Consider the following 16,171-nt stretch of genomic DNA (forward strand, 5'->3'; position numbering starts at 1 on the left):
GGAAGAGTCTGAGTCTTACAGAGATGGAATAACCTGCCAGAGACTGTTTCCAATACACTGCCATGCTATGTTATTTCAAATGCCTTTTGTCTGCGAGTGAAACTGTGATCATAATCCAATACCAATATGCCACAGTTTGGCCTTGTTTGACTGACATAAAAAGCTGGGTTGGTGTGCAAACTCCCAGATATAAAGAAATTTTCTTAAATTTATTTTGAATTTTACTTACCTACTAACACATTAGATTTACAAGAAATATTTATTTAATAAATGAAAGAATAAATGTGTTTAATAAATGTTTCAAGCATCTAAATGGTCTCATATATTCAAACCATGGCATTGCATAATATGTTCAGCTTTACTTTTCTAATTGGAAAAATAAAGAAGAAAGAGATCATTTAAAAATTTTTTGTGCCTCATTTTGTTTCCATGTACCTTTTTTCCCCCTAGGGGCTACAGAATATAGAAACTGGTCTTTTGTGAATGTCTAAACTAGGGGAAGCAAAAACTATCACTCACTATAAAAAGAAATAATAAATTTCGATCAGACATAGTAATTAATGCATTCTAGCCAGCCAACATGCATCTCTGTTCACTTGTAAAATATCATAATACTACCTAAATGAAGTAGCGAAATTTTGAGTTTAAACATTTCATATATTTTACTAAATTTCTATAATCAAGTGAGGTAGATGGGGGCCAGTATGATTTTTCTTCACCTTACAGATATAGAGAAGCTAAGGGTCATCAAATTATCAGTGATTTGTTTACCTACAGTTCAAATGCAGCATCCTTCTTTTATTCTTCCTGCATTCCTTTTTCTCCTCCTCCTCTCCCTCCTCTTTCTTTTCTTTTTTATTAAAAGTTACTAGACCAGGAATGGGATATTACTGTCACTCTAGACATCACTGGTCAAATCTGGCATATGATATAGCTTCCTTTCATCTTTGTACTGAACCATAAGCAATGCAAGGATCAGGCTCATGTCCCATTCACTACAGTGTCTTCTGTGTTTTGCACAGTACATAGTGTGAAACAGCTATACGTACAGAGACCATTTAGTTGAAGGAAAGAATCAATTGTGCCTATTTGAAAAGTATCCCTAATATTATCCGATAATAGTGGAGCTGTATGTAATTAGTGTGCATCTTTACTGAAATATAGGGTGATTTTTTTGGTAAATTCAGTCATTTCTCTTTCCAACTACATATATATATATAATATTTCATTATTATATATCATATATATTTCAATATATATATTTCAATTATATTAACCACTCCTATAAATGTTATAAGAAGAAACTAATCATGGTTTTTTGTGTGTGTATAAGATGTACCACTGTTGGAGGATCTGTGGATGCAAGTTTTAAATAGTTGAAACTAAGGTAGTTGTAAATGAATGGCCCCGGGTGTCCTCCTTTGATTGAGCTTTGCATCATTCAGAGTAGCTTTAGACCGCCTCATATACTCTTTTCTAAGTACTTTTCTGCCATTTTTACAGCAATATAAATTTCCAGATAACAAAATCTGTTAGATGCTATGAAAACCAAACAAAGCAATGGTACTGAGGTTGGGTGAAATGAACATTCTTCTTCGAAACTGAGCATGGTATGACTTCTAATAATTCACCATGGACAGCATGGGCTCAGCAATATTAAAATGGTTCAAGAAGCTGAGAAATATCTCTTGGTTCTAGCTGTCAAAGTATAATCAACCCAAACTCACTTTAATACTTTTTCAAAGTTTGTAGAGGCGACTTTCAGTAATAACGTTTAAACACTGTAACTTAATACTGAAGATTTCAAAATACTTTGGAAATACTGAGATTTTCTTTTCCTCTCAAAATAAATACAGCAGTGAATCTATAATTAAATTCTAAATAGGACAAATTAGGTGACATGCTTTGTGGTGCCCCAGAAGCTTGTAACTTCTTTCACATGTATCTGCTCCAAGCTGCTTCAGTGAACAGAGCTCCAGGTAGTACAGCTGACCTTCCTCGCTCAAGATACATCAAACTCTCAATCCAACCTCTTCCAAAAAGAGGCAGGAGTATTTATAAGAATATTTAGTCATTTTACCCCCAAATACACCATATCCATGATCAGTGATCAGATTCTCTTCAGGACAACTTTGCCAATATGTCTGGATGGACTGTAGCTATATACAGAGTGCTGAACGTATATTTATTTTTAAAAATGTGTTTACTAAAACATAATAAATATATTAACAAATGAAAATCACCAATAGGTCAATTTGGATCATTTTCTATTTGATCCCAGCCTTTGTGCCAGGACTTTTTTGCCTGAAAAATACTGACTCTACTCTTTGTGGAATGAAAAATCCCCTTAGAATTCAACTAAATTTTAACTTCTGTAAAAATTACATTGACCTTGCCTTGGAATGGAGAGCTCGTATGTATCCCAAGCTACCACGACAAATTTATTACTGGCAAAGATATAATTCAATTAATTTTTTTCTTTTGACCTCTAATTAATTTAGTGCTAATTAAAGAAAGCCACTCTCTGCCTGTCAAATTAAGACAAGGTGCTACCATGCAATTCAGATTATACTGCTGATAATGAGCATTTTAGACTTCAGTAAGAAATGGAGATTTAAAATAGTGACCTTCTGTATTAAGTACGTTAATATTGCTGGGGGTTAGGAGGAGGCTAATTACTGGAGATTACAACAAAATAATTTGAGAAGGAGCATTTCTTTTAATTAGAACAATACTGAGTATATAGAAGAAGATCCAAGCAGCACTGAAAATATTTTCTTAGCTACATAGGTTAAGAGTTCTTGAGAAAGTAGATCTTAAAAGTTCTCATCACACACACAAATTTTTTTCTAACTATGTATGGTGACAAATGTTAACTAGACTTACTGTGGTGATCGTTTTGCAAAATGTACAATTATCAAAACATTATGTTGTACAACTAAAACTAACATAATGTTATATGTCAATTATACCTCAATTAAAAAAAAGAGTTATTGTTTGTGTGACATATGGGGGAACATATAAAAATGTCTGTTTAAATAGTTATGTATATAAATATTCAAATATTCAACACATATAAAACATATGCATAAAGATATCTATAGATGTTATAATACACATAATATAGTACTTATAATATCTACTTAAAATTAAAGATGGAAACCATATTATTCTCAGCAAATCCTTTCCAATTTCATTAAGTTTCTTTTAAAAAAAAACATGGAAATTGTTATACTGAGATTTAAAAGTAGAAGTAGCAGTAGCAATGACTAAAATGGCTTGAGCAGTTAGTTACTAGTTTACAGGCATTATGTTAAGTACTATATTTATAATGGTTATATATGCCATATATGTGTTACATAGCATAACTGCATGCTAAGTTTTATATATGTGTGTCTGTGAATACGTCAGGTCCCAGCTAGTGGGTTAGCTGGGGGCTGATTTAGCATGGTCTCAATCACATGTCTATTGGATAGTGCTGTTAGTTGCTACTGGCCTTTCATCTGAGTTGACAGAGTTGATTGGGCCACATATATTCAACAAGTTTGTCTGGGCTTATTCATATGAGGGCACTTGCAATATTCACAGGAGCAGGAAGAAGGCAAGCTCCAAAGCATATGTACTTTTCAAGTCCCTTCTTGCAATATGACTGCTGTTAGCCTATTAGTCCAAGCAAGTTCTCAGACAATTCATAAGTCAATGTAAACTTTGGATAAATATCTATTCATTCCTTTGTCCATTTTTAAATCAGGTTATTTGTCTTCTTGTTATTGAGATGTATAAATTTCTTATATATTTTGAATAATAACTCCTTATCAGATATGTGGTTTGCAAATAGTTTCTCTCGTTCCACAGGTTGTGTTTATATCCTATTGATTGTTCCCTTTCCTGTGCAGAAGATTTTAGTTTTTCAGACTTGAGTATGATGTTACCTTTGGACTTGTCGTAGATAGCCTTTATTATATTGAGGTATTTTCCTTTTGTACCCAATTCATTGAGCATTTTTATTACAAAATTCTGTTGAATTCTGTCAAGTGCTTTTTATGCATCTATTGAAATGATCACATGACAGTTCTCCTTCAACTGTTAATATGGTGTATCACATGTTGAACCATCCCTCCTCCCCAATTTTTTGAGGGAGAATACTGGTATTAATTTTCTGTTAGATGTCTGGTAGAACTCACCAGTGAAGCCACCTGGTCCAGGCCTTGTCTTAGCTGGGAAGTTTAATAAAAAGGTGCAAAACAGCACAAATCATCAGGCAAAGGATGATCAAAACTACAATGAGCTATCACCTTACATCTGTTAGGATGGCTATTATCAAAAAGATCAAAAGATAACAAATGTTGGTCAGGATGTGGAGAAATTGAAACCCTTGTACAGTACTGGGGGGAATGTAAAATGGTGCAGCTGATATTAAAGACAGCATAATACATCATGATCAAGTAGGGTTTTTCCCAGGAATGCAAGGATTCTTCAACATATGCATATCAATCAATGTGATACACTATAACAAACTGAAGGAGAAAAACCATAGGATAATTTCAATAGACGCAGAAAAAGCTTTTGACAAAATTCAAGACCCATTTATGATAAAAAACTCTCCAGAAAAGTGGGCACATAGGGAACTTACCTCAACATAATAAAGGCCATATATGACAAACCGACAGCCAACATCATTCTCAATGGTGAAAAACTGAAACCATTTCCTCTAATATCAGGTAAAAGACAAGGTTTCCCGATCACACCACTATTATTCAACATAATTTTGGAAGTTTTAGCCTTGGCAATCAGAGAAGAAAAAGAAATAAAAGGAATCCAAATCGGAAAAGAAGTAAAGCTGTCACTGTTTGCAGATGACATGATACATAGAGAATGACATGATACATAGAGAATCCTAAAGAGGCTACCAGAAAACTACTAGAGCTAAACAATGAATCTGATAAAGTAGCAGGATAAAAAATTAATGCACGGAAATCTCTTGCATTCCTATACACTAATGATGAAAAATCTGAAAGAGAAATTAAGCAAACACTCCCATTTACCACTGCAACAAAAAAAATAAAATACCTAGGAATACACCTACCTAAGAAGATGAAAGACCTGTATGCAGAAAACTATAAGACAGTGATGAAAGGAATTAAAGATGATACAAATAGATGGAGAGATATACCATGTTCTCGGATTCGAAGAATCAACATTGTGAAAATGACACTACTACCCAATGCAATCTACAGATACAATGCAATCCCTATCAAGCTACCAATGGCATTTTCACAGAATTAGAACAAAAAATTTAACAAACTGTATGGAAACACAAAAGACCCCGAATAGCCAAAGCAATCTTGAGGAAGAAAAACGAAACTGGAGCAACCAGGCTCCCTGACTTCAGACTATACTACAAAGCTACAGTAATCAAGACAGTATGGCACTGGCACAAAAACAGAAATATAGATCAATGGAACAGAATAGAAAGCCCAGAGATAAACCCAGGCACACAGTCACCTTTTCTTTGATAAAGGAGGCAAGAATATACAATGGAGAAAAGACAGCCTCTTCAATAAGTGGTGCTGGGAAAACTGGACACCTACGTGTAAAAGAATAAAATTACAACAATTCCTAACACCATACACAAAAATAAACTCAAAATGGATTAAAGACCTAAATGTAAGGCCAGACACTATAAAACTCTTCGAGGAAAACATAGGCAGAACACTCTATGACATAAATCACAGCAAGATCCTTTTTGACCCACCTCTTAGAGAAATGGAAATAAAAACAAAAATAAAAAAATTCAATCTAATGAAACTTAAGAGCTTTTGCACAGCAAAGGAAACCATAAAAACAACAAAAAGACAACCCTCAGAATGGGAGAAAATACATGCAAACAAAGCAACTGACAAAGGATTAACCCCCAAAATATACAAACAGCTCATGAAGCTCAATATCAAAAAAACAAATAACCCAATCCAAAAATGGTTGGAAGACCTAAATAGACATTTCTCCAAAGAAGATATACAGATTGCCAACAAACATATGAAAGTATGCTCAACATCACTAATCATTAGAGAAATGCAAATCAAAACTACAGTGAGGTATCACGTCACACCAGTCAGTATGGCCATCATCAAAAAATCTACAAACAATAAATGCTGGAGAGGGTGTGGAGAAAAGGGAACCCTCTTGCACTGTTGGTGGGAATGTCAATTGATACAGCCACTATGGAGAACCGTATGGAGGTTCCTTAAAAAACTAAAAATAGAACTACCATATGACCTAGCAATCGCACTACTGGGCATATACCCTGAGACAACCATAATTCAAAGAGTCATGTTCCACAATGTTCATTGCAGCACTATTTACAATAACCAGAACATGGAAGCAACCTAAGTGTCTGCTGACAGATGAATGGATAAAGAAGATGTGGCACATATATACAATGGAATATTACTCAGCCATCAACAGAAATGAAATTGAACTATTTGTAGTGAGGTGAATGGACCTAGGGTCTGTCACACAGAGGGAAGTAAGTCAGAAAGAGAAAAACAAATACCATATGCTAACACATATATGTGGTATCCAAAAAAAAAAAAAAAGAGGTTTTGAAAAACCTAGAGGCAGGACAGGAATAAAGATGTCGATGTAGACGTAGACATAGAGAATGGTCTGGAGGACAAGGGGAGGGGGAAGGGTAAGCTGGGACGAAGTGAGAGAGTGGCATGGACATATATACACTACCAAATGTAGAATGGATGACTGGTGGGAAGCAGCTGCATAGTACAGGGAGATCAACTCGGTGCTCTGTGACCACCTAGAGGGGTGGGATAGGGAAGGTGGGAGGGAGACACAAGAGGGAGGGCATATGGGGATACGTGTATACATATGGCTGATTCACTTTGTTATACAGCAGAAGCTAATGCATCATTGTAGAGCAATTATACGCCAATAAAGATGTTGGAAAAAAATATCATTATGAAGAGACAGCCACCATCATCCATTTAAAAAGTATAAGACAAGCTCTTTCACAATCAGACATTTTACATCTTTCCTTTTAATCCTTGAAATATTTCCATTTCATTTCCCCCACAGAATTTTATTGTGATGTAATACATTGATATTTTTATACTTGACAGTCTTTCATTGATCAGCCTATTATATATCACAGCAACAAAACATGTATGCAAATTTGTTTAAAATTAGTTTCCTATAACCATAAATAATAATTATTAAATATTTTTAAAAAATGCTTCTGATGAACCTAGGGGCCGGACAGGAATAAAGACGCAGATGTAGAGAATAGACTTGAGGACACAGGGAGAGGGAAGGGTAACCTGGGACGAAGTGAGAGAGTGGCACTGACATATATACACTACCAAATGTAAAATCAATAGCTAGTGGGAAGCAGCCGCATAGCACAGGGAGATCAGCTTGGTGCTTTGTGACCACGTAGAGGGGTGGGATAGGGAGGGTGGGAGGGAGACACAAGAGGGAGGGGATATGGGGATACAGGTATACCTATAGCTGATTCACTTTGTTATACAGCAGAAACTAACACAACACTGTAAAGCAATTATACTCCAATAAAGATGTTAAAATAAAATAAAGTGCCAGACCTGAAGATTCTCAATAAATAAACAAACAAATAAATACAGCATGGAGATTCCTCAGAAAATTAGAATTAGAAATACCAAATGATCCAGAAAATCTACTTCTATCTATAAATCCAGAGGAAATGAAAACAGGACCTCAAAGACTTTTCCACTCTCATGTTCACTACAGCATTATTCACAATAGACAGGGTGCAGAAACAACCCAAATGTCTATTAATAGATGAAAGGATAAAGTATATGTGGTATCTACATACAATCAAATATTATTTAGCCTTAAAAAGAAGGAAATACTGTCATTTGGGACAGCATGCATGTATATATTCACATGTTTACTCATTCTTCCATAGTTATTTTTCCAGACACTTTGTTAGGTATTAGGAATTTAAAGATGAATAAGGCAAGGTGCTTGCCCTGGAGAATTTTATGCTTTAGTGGGGAATTGGATGAGAAAGTAAATACTTAACAATACATTACAGCAATCTATGACACAATGGTATATTATATAATAGAGTCTTACATGAATTGTCTAGATGTTTCTAAAGGATTCACATCTGTCATTTGGAATTTGTGCCTTAAAATGCATGAGAGTTTACCAGAGACACGTAAATTTAGATGAAACACATATCCTTAAACGCAAAGATTCTATACTTTTAGGATTTAGGAATATTGAAGTCTATTTCAATGTGTTTTCCCCCTATCTGATCCTATATATAGTTTACTTAAAAAAAAAAATCTGCTCTTAATTCATTTATTCACCCAAAGATTATTAGTAGGAAACAAATTAGATCATAAAATATTTCAAGACTACATTAAGCTATTGTAATTGTTATCTTAAAAATTCAATTCAAATTCCACTAAAGCTTTCTGCTTGGAAGAGTTGTTGATTCTTGAAGTGTGTGAATATTCAAAATTTTTCTAATTATGTATACATTTTGCCAATAAATTTAAAATGGAAACATTTCCGGACATCTGATGTTAAGTCTTCTCCAGGTAACAAAAGTATCTTTTCAACAGTTTCTAGTAGTAACTTTTTATTTGAAACATTTTCCTTTTTTATAATAAGTGAGTAATACCTTAAAATCAACAATGCTTTTAATTTCCCATAAGATAACTAGCTAACTTGGTGTGAAAATTTTAGTGTTCATTTTTTATACTATTACAAAATATTGAAAATATTATATTACACTTTAAAGATTATACTTATTTTTTGTAATGAATACATCATGGAACCTGACCACAGAGACTGTGGTTGGAGACCTGAATTCCATTCACACCCTTCAGTAATGACGCATCAAGTCTTCTCTTCCAGCTAGTGAGTGGGGAGAGAAGACAGAGAGGAGCAAGCTGGAGAAAACGATTTTCAAATTTTTGCATTAAGTCCTGAGCAGAACCACACCTGAACAACATATGAACCAAACATAAACATATGAACGAAACTACATGAGAAGTCTGAGAAGTGAACTACAGTATGGAATTCTGCTCAAGTTTCAGACTGGCCTCTGGATAGCAAGCATATAGAACGACTCAACTAAACAACACCATTAACCAACAGAATCTACTGAATATTTATAGAATACTCTATACAACCACAGCAGAATACACATTGTCTTCAAGCTCCAATGGGACACTCACCAAGCCTGCTTATATAATATCTTGGGTCATAATAAAATTTTTAAAATATTTTAAAGAATTGAAATCATACAGAATGTATATGTTTTCTCACCATAATGGAAATAAACTGTAAAATCAATAACAGAAAGATAACAGGAAAATCTCCAAATGCTTAGAAATTAAACAACATACATATAAATAATCCACATTAAAGAGGAAGTCTCGAAGAAAATTAAAGTATAATGAACAGAATGAAAGTAAAACAACATATGTCATATGCAACTAAAGCAGCACTAAATTCTTTCATTAGAAAATAAAACACTCTCAAATTAGTAACCTAAGATTTGACCATAAGAAGCCAGAAAAGAGGAACAAAATAAACCCAAAGTAAACAGAACCAGAAGGAAAAATATAACTGGAGAAACTGCTTTTCAAGCAGTTTCCTTGAAAAGACAAAATTAGAGAAGTTACTTATAATACATATGTCCAACAAATGGCACGTACCCAGAATATATAACAAATTCTTACACATCAGTAAGAAAAATACTGAAAAACTAGGAAGAAAATTGCAAAAGACTTGAACAATTACTTCAGCAAAGAGTATACAAATGGCTACTAAACAATGAAACAGTGCTCAATTTTTTTTTTTTTTTTTTTTTTGCGGTACGCGGTATGCAGGCCTCTCACTGTTGTGGCCTCCCCCATTGCGGAGCACAGGCTCCGGACGCGCAGGCTCAGCGGCCATGGCTCACGGGCCCAGCCACTCCGCGGCATGTGGGATCTTCCCGGACCAGGGCACGAACCCGTGTCCCCCGCATCGGCAGGCGGACTCCCAACCACTGCGCCACCAGGGAAGCCCAACAGTGCTCAATTTTATTATTCACCAAGGCAAAGTTAGATACAACAATGATGAGGTACCACTACACACTTTTCAGGATGACAACAAAGAAAACTGCAGATTTTGATGAGCAACTGGTACTCTCACACATTGTGATGAACTATAAATTGGCACAACTACTTTATAAAACTCTTTGGCATTATTTATGCAAGCCAAAGAGACATTACTTATGACACAGAAATTCTAGGTACATATTCAACAGAAATGATGTATATTCATCTGAATTATTTACTAGAATGTTCATAGCACCGTCTCTCTCGCTTTTTTTTTTTTAGCAGCCCTCTTTATTTCCATCCCAAACTGGTAACTATCAGAGAGTCCATAAATCAACTGAATTAATATTTTGTGGAATATTTACATAATGACTTTCAAATAGTGATGACTGGAATTAATTAAAACTATAGGCAACAACATGAATGGATTTCACAAACATAATGTTGGGTGAAAGAAACCAGACACAAATATTGCTTACTCTGTTTCCATTTATATAAAGTATCAAGACAAAAGTAATTTATGTTATTACAAGGAAAGATGATGATTACCCTTGGGTTAAGATGGGGCAAAGGTTAGTGATGTGAAGGATGCACAATGACGACTATTATGGGATAATGCTATTTTTCTTCATCTGGTTGCCAGTACATGTGTTTGTTCAGTTTTTATACATTCATCATCAATCTGTACAGGTTTGATATGTATGTTTTTCTGTGTGCATACTGTATTTTCATTAAACTTAACAAAATATTAGGAAACAGATTCTGAAATCCCAGTAAAAGGTAACACGTCAAAATAAAGTGTGCTCCTTAAGGAATTTACGATTGGTTCAATATTTGCAAATGTATTAACATTAGTTCCCCATTACAGTAGATCCAAAAAGAAATGTTAGAAAACCATCCTGATACAGAGCGAAAATACTTCAACAAAATTCAACACTATCATATTAAAAAAAAAAAACCTGTAAACAACTAGGAAGTCATGTATATTTATAGAACATGATGACATATATGCACCTCACCCCAAAAGGTGGCAGCTTATTTCATGAGGAAATATAGCATTCTTACTATTAATAAACGCCATCTCTGAAGATGGTGCTTAATGTGAAAGGCAGCTAAGCTTACTTTTCGAGCCCCAAACTACATAGACTGAAACAGCAAGTTTGAGATAGCACCAGAGCCAGGCACACTTTCTGAAAGGGTTAGTCCTTGAACAACCTAAAACCTCAGAGAAACAGAGCTCCTGTTCTCCATGAATGAATCATTCCCAAAGCAAGAATGGAACTGAACTGAGAACACCACTTATTTTTTCATTAAATTCACACGTAAATGATGAGAGATGCATTAAGAAATGTGTCAGAGTGACACATCTCATTCCTCCTTTACAAGAAGGGATAAGAATCAATATAAAAATGCTTACAATGTAAAATGAAGCAAAACAAATGGTAATTTTTTAATCATGATGATAATAAATATATCATGTATCACATGTATGTGCAAATATTTGACAAGTTAAATTTTCTTATTCTTATGTTAGCACATAGTGCATTACTTGCTACAGATCAGGCATTCAGTTTAAAAAAAAACTTTGAAGGAATAATAAAGAGGTTTTATTACAAGGATAGATAATAAGAATCTAGAATCTCCTTAGAACCTCATCTCAAGTTGCTCTATATTTATTTATCTTTTAAGATTAAATTTTCACGCCTTTAATATCTCCCTGTAAGGCAATTACAAAATTTGAGGAAATGAGTTCACATTTGCAGATTTCCTTAGCAACCCCTCATCAAGCATGAAGAAACTGGAAAAGTAGGGAGCAGTGTATTCAAGTGATATTCAATTAAATGGAATGAATAATCACCTAGATCACATTTAATAAGTGGAAGGAGAAGGAAAAAGACACAAAATAAGTTCAAGGGAGAAAAAGATGTAGAAATGCAAAAGCAAAAACAAAATTATTCACAACATGTTTCTCCTTGTCTAATTTTCCTTTAAATTTTGAAATTTAATGATAAATTTCTAATTAGATAAAGTGATTATAATAATTAACTGAGGCATAACTGAATTCTATTGTACTTTAGGAATTAGGAATAATGCTGAATAGAACTGGATCTCATGTCCATTTCTTTTTCTACTTGCAATGTGTTTTGCTACCATTTTATGGTGTTTGAGCTCCCAAATAGGTATAAGGATCCTCAACACTTTCCAGTGACTCTTTTCCAGGTGTATGTAGTCAGCTACTTCCCCAGGTTAATTCAACAAATGTTTATGGGTTGCTTTTATGTGTGATGCACTGGGCTATCTTCTGGGACACAAACAAAATATTTTTGTGGCCTGAAGAAAGAAATGATTTTATAAAGGAAATAGAAAAATAGAGTACTAAACACGTAAGCATCCACACCTTTTCTGACCACATGCTCTTTACTAACATTCTCATGCAAATAGCATGTTTTCTTTTTCCATAAAGTTAGACCACCCAGGAAGAACAGGGACTATAACAACCTATTAAAATATATTTATGAATATGCTTAACAATTTAAGTTATTAGAATATGTGCTAATTAGTTTGCATGTACGTCCCATTCTAAAACATAACTTGCCCAAGGCAACAGGCACTTCTTTTATTCTTATGCCCTAGCATAGCAGAATATGGTTCATAACAAATGTGCAATAAGTTTTTGCTACCCTTGGGGCATATCTATTCAATATTAATGGCATTAAAACATGAGAAGCAAGTGTAAAGGATGAAAGGAGAGAATATGATGATCTGTTTACCTTTTCATATATTTGTTTTGTTTTTTTCTTTGCTTTGTTTTGTTTTTTGTGGTTTTTTTGCAGTACGCGGGCCTCTCACTGCTGTGGCCTCTCCTGTTGAGGAGCACAGGCTCCGGACGCGCAGGCTCAGCAGCCATGGCTCACGGGCCTAGCCGCTCCGCGGCATGTGGAATCCTCCCGGACCGGGGCACGAAACCGTGTCCCCTGCATCGGCAGGCGGACTCTCAACCACTGCGCCGCCAGGGAAGCCCTACCTTTTCATATTTTTATCTAAAATTTGTTTATTGAAGAAATACTTATTGAGCACCTAACATTTAAGGGAGAGGAATACAATAATGGTTAGTGAGGCTGAAAATAAATAATCAAGAAGATAGAAAGAAAACATTGTATGATGTAATAGGAGTCAATGGAGAACTTTAATTGATATAAAATGTAGTTACCTCATTTGTGGCAGAGGGATATGATTCCAGAAGCCTGGAGCAAGGAATGGCCATTACCTGTATTAATCAAAATCTCTTGCTATTGTTATTTTTGTTGTTAATGACAGTAATTACTCATGGTTCAAAACTGAAAACAGCTACTTTAGGGAATTTGATTAATTCTAGTTGAAGAGTCAGAAATTATTTAAAATGAGCACAGTAAAATTGGCAATGGATTAAAATTATTTGAAAATGACAATGAAAACTTTTTGAAAACTCCATGAGTCTTCCAATCTTCTTGATAAAGAAATGTTTTCTTTCAAAAACACATGTGCCTCCTACCATTTTTTCCTCATTTTAAACTAAAATTGTCTTACAAAGATTACTTTGGTCTGAGTATTTGTGTAGTAAAAAAATAAAGCAAAACAAACACACACCAGAGTGATGTTTCTCTGCATTCCATGGATTTTTTTCCAAGTTAGTTCTGCTGGAGATACTTCAGAACCCATTTCGAATCATGTTCACAGAATCTAGCAAGTACACATTTATGTAAAATCTGTGTACATGTAATGTAACAGTCATAAGCTAAGGAAGTTAATACTTGGTTTGCTTCAGGGTCACAAAGTAGATATATAAATAGATTTAATTATAAACCTATGTAGATATTTATAAAGAGGTTTAATTTAGGTTGCTAAGCACACATTGCTACAAGTTAGCAAAACCTAAATTTTAAATACACTGATAATTGTATAAAATATTTAACTGAATCAGGTAGTTTAAGTCAAACAAATGGGAGTTATTGACTCTATCTCAGATAAAAGCGAAGATAAGGCAGACATAGGTATAGGTGTAAGAACAGATATACATATATAAGTATGGTATAGATACAGACAAAAAGAAAAATCCCACTGTAAAGTTAATTCACAGATAGACAACTAATAAGGAAATTTAGATTTCCAATAATATATTTAGTCACACTAAAATTTATACACATGACCATTCACTTTGAATCACATATGAACCATACAAAAACTCCACGGGGCAAGTCTTAATTATCTATTTTATAGACAAGGAAACTGCAGTATACTAATTTAAAATTTTTTCTTAGGTTTCTCCACCTAGTTTCAAACTCAGAAAATCCATTTTCTGACTTTTTCATATTACATTATAACTTCAGATTGCTTGTGTTGCCATATGAATCAACCTTTTTAAACATTTCACCATAAAATATACTTACAATTTATATTTTTACACTGTGGTCTCTATCTTTTCTCAATCAATTTCTCTCACCCAGAAATCCTATATCCATTACGGTTTTATTTCCTAATTGTGATTTTTTTCCAGAGAGATAGGAATAGAGAATATGAGACACCCATGTACCCAGAATCTGACTCCATCAAATCTTAACAAGATTCTATATGTGTTTAAGAAATTATTTTCATTTTTAAAAATTAAAGCAATGTAAACACAGTTGAGACCAACTATCTTCCCTGATACATTTTCTGTTCTCTCTCTAAAGGTAGCCGGCTTCTGATGTCTATGTTTATCCATTCTCATGTATGTTTTCATATATTTACTAAGTATGCATGAATCTATGTGTATTGTTATGCAGAGTTGGCAATTTATCTGAATGCTACCATGACGTTCATACTACCCTGCAGCTTTCTTTTTTAAAATTTAGAATTCTGATTTTGAAACTTATCCTTTTGGTATATGTAGTTATCGTTCATTCCATTTGTGACAATACAATAATTTAGCCATTCTTATGTTGAAGGCCATTTAATTTCTTTCCAATTCTTTCCTTTAAAGCAAACAATGTGGCAATGAATGCAGATATATTCACTCTCTTGTGCACATATGCAAACTCTAAGTCATCAGTCTTAGTACTGTATTTTATTTTATTTTTTTGGAGATGTTAGGGGTAGGAGTTTATTAATTAATTTATTTATTTTTGCTGTGTTGGGTCCTCGTTTCTGTGCGAGGGCTTTCTCTAGTTGTGGCAAGCGGGGGCCACTCTTCATCGCGGTGCATGGGCCTCTCACTATCACGGCCTCTCTCGGTGCGGAGCACAGGCTCCAGACACGCAGGCTCAGGAGTTGTGGCTCACGGGCCTAGTTGCTCCGCGGCACATGGGATCCTCCCAGACCAGGGCTCGAACCCGTGTCACCTGCATACGCAGGCAGATTCTCAACCACTGAACCACCAAGGAAGCCCTTAGTACTGTATTTTAGAGGCACATGAATTTTCCCAAGGATAGTTTAAGGGAATCGGTTTCCAGATAACCAAATTCCCCATGTACACTTTTCTGAAAGTGATCTGTCTGAAAATGCAACTGTGTTAGTTATCATGCCAGAGTTCCTTTTTCAACTTTCTATTCAAATTTATCCTTTTTCATTTTACCAAGAATGGCATATTTCTGTTATTTTTCTGTTGAGAATTTTCAGATTGAATAGTGAGTGACATTTTTAATGAATACATTTTTCTATGTATATGTTTGCATGTGTTTGCTAGGTGGAAAGTTGATAACATTTTCTAATATATTTATTTAATTTTCAAATTTTATTAAATTATATTTTCAGCTCACTTCTACCTTATCTTTGTCGTAAAATTATCTGCAAGCTGAAAATATATAAGAAATTAACGTCCTTTCAGTTTTTAGGTTTGCACCTTTTATGGATTATATACTGAATGTGCTCTTTTGTCACTCTGTAGAGGCAGAATCTAACTTGTAGATTTCTATCTGGTAGAGATACAAAGAATTTCTGTCTAGCAGGAAAAGTAATTCCAAAGTGTATAATTTATACCCCTATAAGACAATAACCAAAAATATTAACCTAAAATTCCTATATTAAATTGTCTATACATACCC

This window comes from Orcinus orca, chromosome 11 (genome assembly GCF_937001465.1).
Source record: "Orcinus orca chromosome 11, mOrcOrc1.1, whole genome shotgun sequence".
Lineage (NCBI taxonomy): Eukaryota > Metazoa > Chordata > Mammalia > Artiodactyla > Delphinidae > Orcinus > Orcinus orca.